This window comes from Monodelphis domestica, chromosome 3 (genome assembly GCF_027887165.1).
Source record: "Monodelphis domestica isolate mMonDom1 chromosome 3, mMonDom1.pri, whole genome shotgun sequence".
In the NCBI taxonomy this organism is placed as follows: domain Eukaryota; kingdom Metazoa; phylum Chordata; class Mammalia; order Didelphimorphia; family Didelphidae; genus Monodelphis; species Monodelphis domestica.
This window is the reverse complement of record NC_077229.1, coordinates 225,127,839-225,140,637: the sequence shown is the minus strand read 5'-3', so window position 1 is coordinate 225,140,637 and position 12,799 is coordinate 225,127,839. Positions and strand designations below refer to the sequence as shown.

At 35.9% G+C, this 12,799-nt stretch overlaps 1 protein-coding gene and 1 pseudogene across 2 annotated transcripts in view; both read left to right on the top strand.

The window, feature by feature from the left end:
- CTDP1 (CTD phosphatase subunit 1) overlaps positions 1 to 12,799 on the top strand; it is a 155,612-nt gene that overhangs the window by 118,579 nt on the left and 24,234 nt on the right. The window lies entirely within an intron of this gene.
- On the top strand, positions 489 to 591 carry LOC130458647 (U2 spliceosomal RNA; annotated as a pseudogene).

Here is a 12,799-nt window from a genome sequence, read left to right as displayed (position 1 = left end):
AATTTACATTTTTCTTTGAGGCTTTTAATGGAGCTGTTTTATCATTGTTGTGTTCTTCTGAGTTTGTTTTCATCTTCTCTGTCACCATACTGTCTTTGATCAGGTTTTTTTTGTTTGTTTGTTCATTTTTCCCAGCCTATTTCTTGACTTTTGACTTTATGTTAAAAATTTTTAGGCTCTGCTCCCAGGGTAGAGCTGGCTTAAGCTTTAGGTTTTTCATGGTTCTATTTTCAGAGCTAGTCCTAGAGCAAAGTTTCTAGTTCTTCCAGAGTGACATAATCTAAGGAGAAGTCTGTTCACTGCTTGCTTGGCCTGTGCTCTGGCCTATGAGCAAAAACCAAATACCTTTTTCCACCCTGGAAATGTGACCAGCTTCCCTGCTTCTCCTAGTGCTCATCCTCTGCATGTCCTGCAAAACTACATACGTACAATGAAACAAAGTCCTGTGCTCAGTGCCAATTTTGAAGCATTGTTTTAAAGTTATTCAAACCGCTTCTCAGCCTTTTGACTAAGATCAAGTATAGTATCTATTCTTATCAGTTTAATATCTGATACATTCTCTATGTGAAGACAATATATTAAATACTGCTTGATTACATGGGTCGAGGGGGGAATTAATGATTGGGGATGTAGACTCCAAGTGATCATCCTAGTGCATACATCAATACCATGAAAATAGGTTTTGATCAAGGACACAAGTAAAACCCAGTGGAATTGCGTGTTAGCTATGGGAAGGGGTGGGAAGAGGGGAGGGAAATATGATTCTTGTAACCAAGGAATAATGTTCTAAACTGACTAATTAAATAAAATTTTCAAAAAAAGTTAAAGATATTCAGAGTATAAATTTGGAGAGTTTAGATAAGTCCGTCCCTTTATTCTGCCATCTTGACGATACATTTGTTCACTAGAAAGTCATATCCACTCCACATTTGAGATAAGTATCTCTTTTTTTCCCCAAAAATCCTAACCATCTGGTTTCATGGAAGGAATCCTTTTATATAACCCTGTTTTAAATAGCCAATTACCAAAACGTGTGTGTGTGTGTGTGTGTGTGTGTGTGTGTGTGTGTGTTTAAAGTCATTTTTAATGGAAATTTTTAAAAATATGTAGCAGAATATAATGAGTTTTATACTTGCATAAAATATGAGATTTTTGTTATTTCTCATAATAGTGCATTCCATTTTAAGGAAACTTATCTTGCCTAAAAAATATCAAGTAAAAGGAAATTTAAAGAAGTTGGCTAGGTAGAGACTTTTGTATTTGGGATGAAAACTTACATACTTCTCTAACATGAATGTGTAGAAATTTTGGGATCACCAGATTGTTTCAAGTTACTAAGAATGCTTTCATTCAAAATCAAAACAGAGTCTTTGCATGTAAAGTATTTAACAAATTAGTGAAGTTTTTAGAAATTAAAAATGATCTTTATTTTTTAAGAGCTGTGGCACTCTCCATACTGAAATTCAGCTTAATTTTGAACAAAAGTGTCCTAGTTGCCTGCACATCCTACTAATTTCACATTGACAAGCTGTTCTGTAGAATTTTAATTTCACTTTAATTTGAAAATGATTTTCTGAATGATAGATTGAAGGACATGTGGATCTTTGTTTGCATATGCATAATTTCCTTAACTAAATCAACATATATTATATTGTGTGGGGCACTATGATAGACCCTTAACAGACTCAGAAAGAAATTTTGTTATTTGAGAAGTATTTGCCCATTTTTACAAATCCTTGTTTAATGTTGACCAAATCTTGAACATTCAGCTCAGTATTTGAGTATCTATTTTTTGTCTAATGCATTTCTAGTTGTAATGGAATAATACATAATTGGCATAAATTGTAGGCCCCTTCTCAAGATGTGGAAAAGTCATTGAGAAAATAAGATATAATATATTAGAAGAATCATTTAAGATTGAAAAGCAACATGTCAGAATCCTTAGAATAGTGTGTTAAGACTTAGAATCATCAAGAATTATACTTGAATTACTTCCCTAGTACTTATTAGCTATAATACCAAGCTCAATGGCCTACTCAGTTTGCCTTCCTGAGCCTTCAGATCATCATCCAGAAATATAAGCATCTGTAATGCCTATAGGAGAGAATGGCAATACTATTCCAGTGAGATTGTAAAAATTAAAATTAGTCTCAAATAATAAAAATATTATATTATAGGGGATTGATTAATGATCATTAGAAATGAATTAAAAAGGTAACAAAATAAAAAGACCATATGCCCATGGCTAATCAACCAATTCAAAACCCCCTTGCTTACCACACAGTTCAAATCACCACATCCCAAAATTCACTCTGGATCTTCTGGTGCAGTGTGTAGTCTGTGCAGGCATCTAGTCTCTTTAAAGTTCCTTCTCTATCCATTCAGGTTCCTTTTTTCAGAGCTCTGGGATCTCCCATACCAGGGGAGAACATGGTTTTGAGGAATCCCAAACTGGATGAATCTTAGAGACTGGGCAGGCCCAAATGGCAAAGGGTTGTAGGGAGATGAATTTCTCCCCTGAATCTCAAGGAAGATAATTGAAAGGATCAGTGCACCCAGGAATGGTAGAAAGAAAAAATATCCTAAAACTGGGAGCTGTTTGAAATAGGTAATGCACTGCTCTTTCAAAGAGTACCCCATGCTTTCAATTTTACCTCCTGTTTGGAAGAGAAGCCTTCCTTCCCCTTTCCCCCTGGCGTAAAAAGCTAGGGAAGAGCTTGCTTTTCCTGCCATGTGGACAGGGAGTTAGGAGGCTACTTATTGCCTTTGAAAAATACACCCCAGTTTTTACCAGTTTCCCAGAGAGGGCTCCCAGTTTCTGAGTTCCAATGACACAGCAGGATCAACTAGTCAGAGCCAGGACTGGGAGTAGGGCCAGGGCAGGAGGATAAGCGATCGGGATCAAGAAGATTAGGAGTGAATGACTAGGGCCCAGAGCAAGAGCAGGAGCAAGCAGTAGCGACACCAGAGGCAGCACTAAAAAATGAGGAACACAAACTCAAGCAGATGGGCGAGAGAAGCAGTTTATCCCTTCTCCACCAAGTCTCTCAAACTAAAATAACTAGACCTGTAGGGTGGGCAACTGGGCAAAAGGTAGGGACTAAGAAGTAAGGCAGCAGCTCCAAAGAGAGTTTAGAGTTCTCTCAGAGTTGGGGGCAGGGGGTAGGGGGAAGTCTTGGCAAGAGAAACATGGCTTAAAAAAATTTATCGAGGCTATCTGAAAAAAAAATTGAGAATTCCTTCTCCAACTTCTGGTCTCCATCAATGTAAAAATTAAAATTAAATGTGCAATAATAAAAACATATTTTAGGAAATTTATTAATGATTATTAGAAATAAAGGAATAAAAAATATAACAAAATAAAAAGACCATGTGCCAGTGGCTAATCAGTCAGTTCAAAACCTTCAAGATTATCATCCTTATCTTAATTACCATTACCAAGCCCAAGAGAGTGAGCAGAACCACCCACTGAATATTTATTCCCTGTCTACAGGAAGTACATAATGACAGGAAGTCAGTGGGTTCCTGGGAAATGTAGTTCTTTTTTAGGGTAACAGATTTTCAATTATACAAGATTATTTATGTGTGTGTGTATATATATATATATATATATATATCACTTTGTAAACTCCACAGTGCTTTGTAAATGATCACTTTTTACTTTTAGTAACTTTTGTAGGCCAGAGAAGATGCAATAAATATCAACTTTAAAATATTTGTTCAAATAAACATTTTCCACAGAGATTTAGTTCCCTTTGAAATACAAAATTATAATTTGGGTATCATATAGTCATCTAGTACAATAGAAAAACAAGTTAGAGAAATTACAGTAATGGCAAAAAGACTCCATTACCTAGTCCTAGCCTAATATCCACTTCCTCTCATTCTTCCTTTTCCCATATATCTGAAGGAACACTCAGGCTGGTTGAATAATGTATATAATTAAAAACATTGTAAAGACAAATAAATTCGAAAGTTTTAAGAACTCATATCAGTGTGGTAACTAACCATAGAGTATAGAAAACCAGTGATGAAGCTTGCTCTGCTACTCCTGTCCTGATGGAATGAAAATGCATAATAAACGGGGCAGCTGGGTAGCTCAGTGGATTGAGAACCAGGCCTAGAGATGGAAGGTCATAGGTTCAATTCTGGCCTCAGCCACTTCCTAGCTGTGTGACCCTGAACAAGTCACTTGATTCCCATTGCCTAGCCCTTACCACTCTTCTGCCAATACACAGTATTGACTCCAAGATGGAAGGTAAAGGTTTAAAAAAATATGCATAATAAGACATATTTTTGGATATGACCACTAAAAAAAAGTTGGGGGGAATGGGTCCTTTCAACAAAGGAAGAAAACAAGCATTTATTCGAGTGCCTAATATATGTCATACCTTGTGCTTTTATAAATATTATCTCATTTGATTCATAGATTCATACAACAACCCTGTGAAAATAAACACTCATGTAAGATGACTGTTATCATTAGATTTATTTTACAGTTGAAGAAATTGAGGCAAACAAAAGTTAAGTGACTTGCCCAAGATCCAGGATCACAAAGCTTGTCAGTGTCTGAGGTCAGATTTGAACCCAGTGTAAAGATTAAAATCAATATACAATAACTAAATATATTTTATAAAGTTTTACTCATAATAACTAAAGCAAAATAACTACCTAAACTCAGCCCGGTCACAGGTTGGCGGGGGGGGGGGGGGGGGGGGGGGAGGCGGTTTACAGCTACTTTAAATACAATCACACAAAATCAAGGACTCAGGAAAAAGGGACTTATATGAAGGACTTCTGGGGGATGGAGTCCAAAGGTATAAAAATCTTCATTTATGCATATCCCCCTGTGATCCTGATGGGAGATCAGTCTCCTCAAAAGGATCATGGAAACATAACTAACTTATAAATTGCAATAATTTGTGGATAAAAGAAAATAATAAGAACAAAACCAATGATTACTAGGTTGACAAAAAGCCAATTTGGGGGCAGTCCCCTTTGGCATAAGAATATACATTCAAAACAAAGACATTTCAACCCCCCATAGTCTAATTCACATCCCAAAAGTTCACTCTGGGTCTTCCAGTGCAGCATGTGGTCTCTGTAGGCACCTGCATGGCGCCTTCTCCAAGAAGTTTTCCTTCTGGGTTCCGGGAGATAGTCTCTTGTTCTAAATTAGGCTCAAATTCAAGTCAAAGTTCACAACACTAACATATTCCCCCCAAGGAAAACAATAATAAATTCTCCTCTGAGTAGGATACAAAGATACATGACTGAGTTAACGTAATATATGAATCGATTTGCAAAAGAAAATTCAAAATATTTTTTTAAATCCAACAAACAAGAAAAAAAATAACTTGAGGTTAAAATATAAAATATCAAAGTCTTATGTCTGGAAAATCTAAGTAAAGGAAAAACAAATCTATAACAGGTCCTTGAATCCAGGCTCAATTAAAATGGCATAAGCAATTATGCATTTACCCAATCAGTAGCCAGAACTACAGAAAATTTGCCACACCATGAAAAATAGAAAAGGGACTAGATTTCAGCTGCAAATGGGAGCCAGGATGGCAGCAAAAATGAGGTGCTTGATAGAATCTGGCTCAAGGAAGTCCTGCATTTAACATTAAGCTTACAATCAGTGACACACTGTGTCAGCCAGTGAGAGGGAGAATACAAAGGTTTCTCACCAAAAAAATTAGATCCGTTTACTTTTTAAGTTGGTCATGAACCACTGTGAGTACAAATGATTTTCAGAATAATACAGTAGACAATACACATTTAAAGAAGTACCAAAGTCCCCAAAATTCACAGTATCCCAGTTAATTATAATAGCAAACAAACCCACTATCATATTTCATATCAGTTGCTGTATGACCCAAAACAAAAAAAAAACCCTATGAACTGATCGATATTTGTCAAATCTTTCAGCGTTGGCAAAGATATTTTTAAACAAAGTAAAACTTATTTGTGTCTTGAACATCTCCAAGACATCTAGATTGTTCTGGTGGAAATAAATTAAACTGAAGAGTTAAATTATTATGCATGCACAGAAGCTCTTTTTGACTTCCTACTTTATATATACCATTCCTTATAATATAAATATTTTAAAATATTCATTCAGAAACCATTAGTTAATTAAAATTATCTCTGAAGACCTCTTAGAATTATCATTTAAATTCACCAAAGTTTGCATACAATTTAACCAGTTTTATTGAAATCCATCCATCATTATCTCTGACAATTAACAAAGGCAACATGTGATCTTCGATGGATCTATTGTCAAGGGTTTTAGGCAAGATGTTCATGGGTGTATACAATGATATTTTGTTCTTCAGCAAAGGTAACGGTACAAAGTAAAGACAAATATAGGCAAAACATAGTAGCTTAAAATGATTCAGTATAACAAAGATATTGATTAGATTAATACAGATAAACTTAAAAAAATTTAAACTTTAAAGCAATCAGTAAATACAATAACATAAACAAATCAGAAAGTTTTGGCAGGCAGTGCAGTCAAATTCTTTTTTACCAATTCCAATAGATTTGTTCTATATTATAGGAGAATAAACTCCAAATAGTTAGCAATAAACTTCCAGATCTCTTTTAAAGTTTCCTTCCCCTCCCCCAGTATTTATTATCCATTTAGATTTCTTTTGTCAGAGCTCTGAAGTTTCTGATAGAAGCACTGGGCAGAATGTAAAGAAATCCCATATGGGATGTGGTGCAGAAACTGGGCAGGCCAAAATGACAATGGGATATAGGAAGATGCATCTCCCTCTCGAATCTTAAGATTAGTCAAGCACTCAACTGTAAGGCATCCAATCAGCACAAAAGCCTTCAGGATCAGAAGTAAGAAAACATACTCTAAAGTTGTAAACTACATGAACTCTATAAGGCTCTGAATGGAAGCTGTTTGAAGTGGGCAGGAAACTGAGCTATGCTTTTTAATAGCTTTATTCCTCAACAAAAAAAAAAAGCTGACACTGAATTTGGTCTGTTTACAAAGTAAACAAGTTAGGAGACAAAACATTGAGGGAAATAATAGCATATTTTGCATATGATAGAAAATGTTCTGCTCCTTGGTGTTTTGAGTTAAGAGAAAGAAGGAAAAAAGCAGACTTATTTCCCAAAACCACTTAAAATCCAGTGATTTGGAACAAACTGCCCTCCCTGTGGGGGTGAGGGGGTACCCTTTAGTAACAGCCTTCTAAACTAGAAGTCCAGGGTCAACTCAAAATAATCTGCTTGAAAACTAGCAGGGGTGGGGTTTCTTTTCTCCAAGCCGAAAAATAGCTATGGCGGGCTATAAAACCCCACATGGAATATGGATAGGTATTGGGGAGGAACGATTTTTATATATCACCCTCTGTGGGAAAAACAAAAACATAGCTTAGAATGGCAGCCAGGTCTGGTCTTAGGCTGTCAGAGGGCTGGAGACTGGGCACAGCTCAGGCTGAGCGCAGCGGCCCCGCAATGGTGCGAAAACAGGCAGGCAGGCAAGAGCACAGACTTGAAAAATATATCTATTCTTCTTATAAATGTTTGAGAATTCTCTCCCTTCGTGGTCAACCAAAAATATAAGATTAAAATTAATATATCCAATACTCCAAGTATTATATTTAATACTATTTATTTAAATTGACTTAGTGCAAAGGGAAAGTAAAAGCCAGAGAAACCGAGCCAGCTACTCCCTTCCTCCACGCTGGTCCAGCCAGATAGCCAAGGAAAGAAAGTCAGACTGCTTCCCTTTGGAATGACACGTGAGTGAAAACGCTGACTTTGTTTCCTTGGCTTTCCGGGGGCACTAGCCTCTGTAGAGGCCCTTCATCTTAGAGGAGGCCTTGGAAGTCTTTTTAAGTTTAATCCTCTTTCCCCCCCTCTACCCCCTCCCCCAGGCTTCTGAACTCTTGTCTGTTCAGACCAGGCCAGAGCAGCCCTGTCATTCACATTCATTTACTTAATTTCTTCTCTCTATTTGTAAATAAACTACTATAAAAGCCATTCTGACTTGAGTAATTCATTGTGATTTAGTAATTAAATCCCTGGTGACCAAACTCTCAAATATTCAGTCCAAACACAATTTTTACCCCTTACCCCAGATATTCCTGATATTCTTCATGCCACCTAGCTGTGATATAAATGGGAAACTTGAGACTTAATAGAAAGATCCTATAGGAAACCATACCTAATAGCATCCTTTCTAGATAGTAATACATATGTCTCTCTCATAGTAAATTGTGCTTCAATATTACCATGCATTTCCTCATTTGTATCTTTTAACAATAAATCCATTTAGTAAATATTAAGTTTCTGTTCTGTACAATGCACTGTGTTGGATAGGATGTTAACAAAGTTAATAATCATAACTAGTTCATATTTTCTCTGCCCTTCACCTCAGTTCTTTGTTTAGATTTTTAATTTTATCTTTTTTCCTGAATTTCACAAATACCTCAAAAAATAAACATTTCCATTTACAAAATAGAATACATTTGAGCATGCTTTTTAAAGAATATAATGAATTCAGCATGTTACTTTAAAAGCTTTCATATTTATCTGTTACCTTTAAAATTTATGTGCATTTTCAATTGAATGTTATTTTTTTCAATTATAAAGCTTTTATTTTTTTTCTACCACCCACTGGGAAACAAAAACAAAATCCTAGTCAGTCAAAACAAATTGTCTTGTTGGTATTGTCCAAAAACATACATCTTGTTTTGCAAGGTAGCAGTATTCCTCATAGCTCCCATAATCATTGTTATGTTGATCATAGTACAGTACTACTTCCTGTGACATAATCCTTTGCATGATGGCACCTTATTCTGAAAGTAACTGAACAAAAAACGAGGCTTCACGCAGAGGATTATGTGTCTTCACAGCCTGGTGAGTGGCAGCCTGGGGGAGGGGATTCTACACTATGTATACTGCAGCCCAATATAGTGGTGGGGGTGATGGGCCTGTGCAAGGTGTGAGAGGCCCATCACAGCCAGAGCTGTAGTCTCTAGCCCTCCAACATTCTGGGGGTCAGTGAACTGGCCCCCTGTGTAAAAAGTTTGGGGACCCCTGACTGTCGCTATACATGATGTTTTCTTGGCGAGGATACTGGATTGATTTACCATTTCCTTCTCTAATGGATCCTTTTGTCAGGTGATCAGATTCAGGAAGTATCAGGTACTTTTTTTTTTTTTAAGGGTGACTTTTTTAAGCCCTTACTTTCCGTTTTGGAATCAATACTGTGTATTGGTTCCAAAGCAGACAAGTGGTAAGGGCTAGGCAATGGGGTCAAGTGATTTGCCCAGGGTCACACATCTGGGAAGTGTCTGAGGCCAGATTTGAACCCTGGATCTCCCATCTTAGGCTGACACTCAATCCACTGAACTACCCAGTTGCCCCCAGGTGACTTTTTTTTAATGATATGTGCAAATTAGCATAAGTATGCACAACAGTCTTTAGGTGAGTTGCACAAATAGTTGTCCAGAGTCCAGTAAAATGGTTACAATTGATCAGAGAAACAATTGAGGGTCCAGTAATAAAATTTAGTCCAACTTGATGAAGCCTACCCCTTTGGTATATTGTTGGAAACACTGCTAATACATGTTTAGGCCATGCTGGTTAGAACAGATGCCATTGACACCCCTGGCCAGATTTTTGAGGGTGGCTCCAGCAGAGCTGCTGGTGACCGATGGTTTCAAAAGGAAAGCCACATTCATGTGTTGGCCCCATTCTTTTAACCACTGAGCCACAGCTACCTCTTAAGCCACAACACTGCTCGTCAGTTCTTTCAGTGATTATGAGTCTCTTCCAGCAGGCTCCTGTAGCAAGTGTCTTGAGGTTAGCTGTAGACAGCAGTGTCATTAGTAAACACCACAGAGAATGAAACTGACCACATTTTAACAGACAGGGAAAGACTTGTTATTGATGTGGGAGTTATCCCCGAGTCAGCGATCTGTGTATAATTGGACCATTTGCTTATCAGATCTAAGATCTAAAGTTGTTTAACACAAAAAGGAAGAACAAAGAATAATAATGATAAAAAGGTGTCATATAACTAACACTACTTATCCTCATTATATATTTTAAATGAAGTCGATTCCATCATAAATTTTTGAAATTTTGTATGTTAATATAAGCCGATGAATCAAAATATCTATGCCTTTATAAATAAATAAAATACCTGAGAGAGACTATTCCCACACATTGTCACTTTTTATATACTAAGAAGCAGTCAGGTTCAAAAATAATCCTCATACTGGACTTTCAGCTGTTGATTCCTATTGTGAGACATCTGAACTAGAAACAGAAAGACATGGGAATAGTGGTAGGTTGTTCTCTAAAAAGAAAAGCCTGAAAATGTACATGTATATGCATATTGAAGTTTTATATTCTTGAAACTTTGCTTTTTGTTATATAAGCCAACTTGTAATTTTTTTCCTGTATGGTATATCTAAGCAAATCTAATTCTATTTTTAAAATATTTTTAACCACAAATTTCTCCATATAACTTTTTTCCCACAAAACTTTCAAAAACAAACAAGGAGTTATCCCAAAAATGTCTGTTATTCCTTCTTTATTTTTACTTGAATGCAGTGCAGTCTTCATTGATTAATTACATGATAACAGGAAGAGCCACACTTACAACAAATGATGGAATTAGCATTATAAAAGAGGATATATAAGGCAGCCAAGTGGAACAGCAGCCAAGTGGCTAGAGTGCTGTGCCTAGAGTAAAAAAACCTAAATTAAAATCCAGCCTCAGGCTCTTACTAATTATGTGACCTTATTCATGTCATTTAACTTCTATCTGCCTGAGCTTTCCTCATCTGTAGAATAAAGATGATAGCACCAATGTCTCAGGGCTGTTATAAGGTCAAAAGAGTTAGTATATGTAAAGCACTCAGCACAGTAACCTAGGCATACTAAGCACCTAACAAATGCTGCTTCCCTTCTCTTCTCCCCTTTACCTGGGCCAGTTCTTTTTTTAAAAGATCAGTCTAGTTAATAAAACACTAAGAATACTACAAAAGTTTCTGTTAATAATGATTGCTTGTTTTAACATTTAAACCAAATTGTTGAAATTGAAAACACTAGGAATAAGTGAATTATCATACTATAAAGAAGAAATCTTTCCTGTGAATAATCATGTCACATTTTCCCATGTGTGTATTAGGTAATGGCTTCTGCTCTAAACTGGATCAGGAAAATCATAAGCTCATAGGATCATACATTGGAAGGGATCTTAGAGGCCATCAAATCCAATTCTCTTATTTTACAAAGGAAGAAGCTAAAGCCCAAGAAGGTTCAGTTACACAAGTAATAAGCATCAAACATAAAATTTGAACCTAGGTCCCTTGACCTCAAAGCTCTTGCCCTCACTGTACTCACTATCTCACATGCTACCTGCAGATGTTCTAATGAAAAGAAAGTTTTCAAATTCGAAAATCAAAAGAAGAAAGCCTTGCATGGGGGGAGAGTATGTGATTTAGAGTCAGAGCTCAAATCTCAGCTCTGCTATTACACTCTGTTACCTTGGCCCAGTCTCTTATAGGATTTTAAAAAATCTCAATTTTTAAAAATAAATTTTTTAATAATAATATATAAACATATTATATATAATAATAATAATATAAAAAATAAATAGCACCTATGTTCCTTAGCACTTTACAAATATTTCATTTGCTCTTCTCAACAACTCTGGAAGGTAGGTGCTCTTTTTATCTCCATTTCTACATTGAGGAAAATCAGCGGGGAGAAGAGGTTAGGCAGATTTATTGCCCAGGATTACACATCTAGTAATTATCAAAACCCAGATTAGAATTCAGTACTCCCTGACTCTAGGCCTACCACTCTGATCACTATGCCCCATAGCTACCAATTTACTTGATAAAATAATGACATTGAATATCTCCCAACTCTAAATCTTAAGGTCCTATGAATTTTGATGAAAAATTAATTGTACTTTTGCAGCCATGTTTAACCTCATCAGCATCAGTAGAAAGGTTACCTAGAATTCCTCCCAAAAGGCTATTATCTCCAGAACTTTATATTTGAACATACACATAGTATATTACTCCATATTCTTCACAGTAGATTCTCGAAAAAAGATTTTTTTAAACCATCTAGGAAACAATCAAAATTTATATAAAATTCACTCTGGCCCATTCTTTTTTTAAAAAGAGAGGAGTGAATTCTTAAGATACTAGAACCAGGTAAGATTTAAACTTGGTTATAAAAGGTAGAAGTTTTGATGAATTTATTTTTGAGAGAAATGCTTTGGCAAATAAGAGGAAATCTATTAATAAGGATCACTAGAAATACATAAAATGAATTGTAATCTGATTTTCTTTGGAGTAAAGAAATTCATCGTGGAAACAAAAACTTAAGTTAAATGTAAGAGACTGACTATTGAAGGGTTTTCAAATGAAGAGTTGAGAAAACTGAATAGTATTAAAGAAGATAAAAAACAATGCAGGGGAGACCCAACATATTTATTGTCAGTTGCTCTTGGTAGGTGGCTACTAGAACTCCAGAATCTCTCTCAACTGCTATTGCTTAAGTGCCACTTAATCTAGTTCTGGCCATACTTGGAAGTATTGTGGGCCTCATATGAATCCTGGGGCTGAATGTTTGACAATTCTGGTTTAAACTTATTTCAGTAAATTATTTTGCCTTCTCCTAGAATGAAAAAAATTAATGTCATTTATTATGAACTTCCTCCTATTAATTGGCTCAGTATTTTTCTATGTTGTGATTTAAAATATTTGAGAGACTGGTTTGGGGATAAGAATATCAATTTATTGAT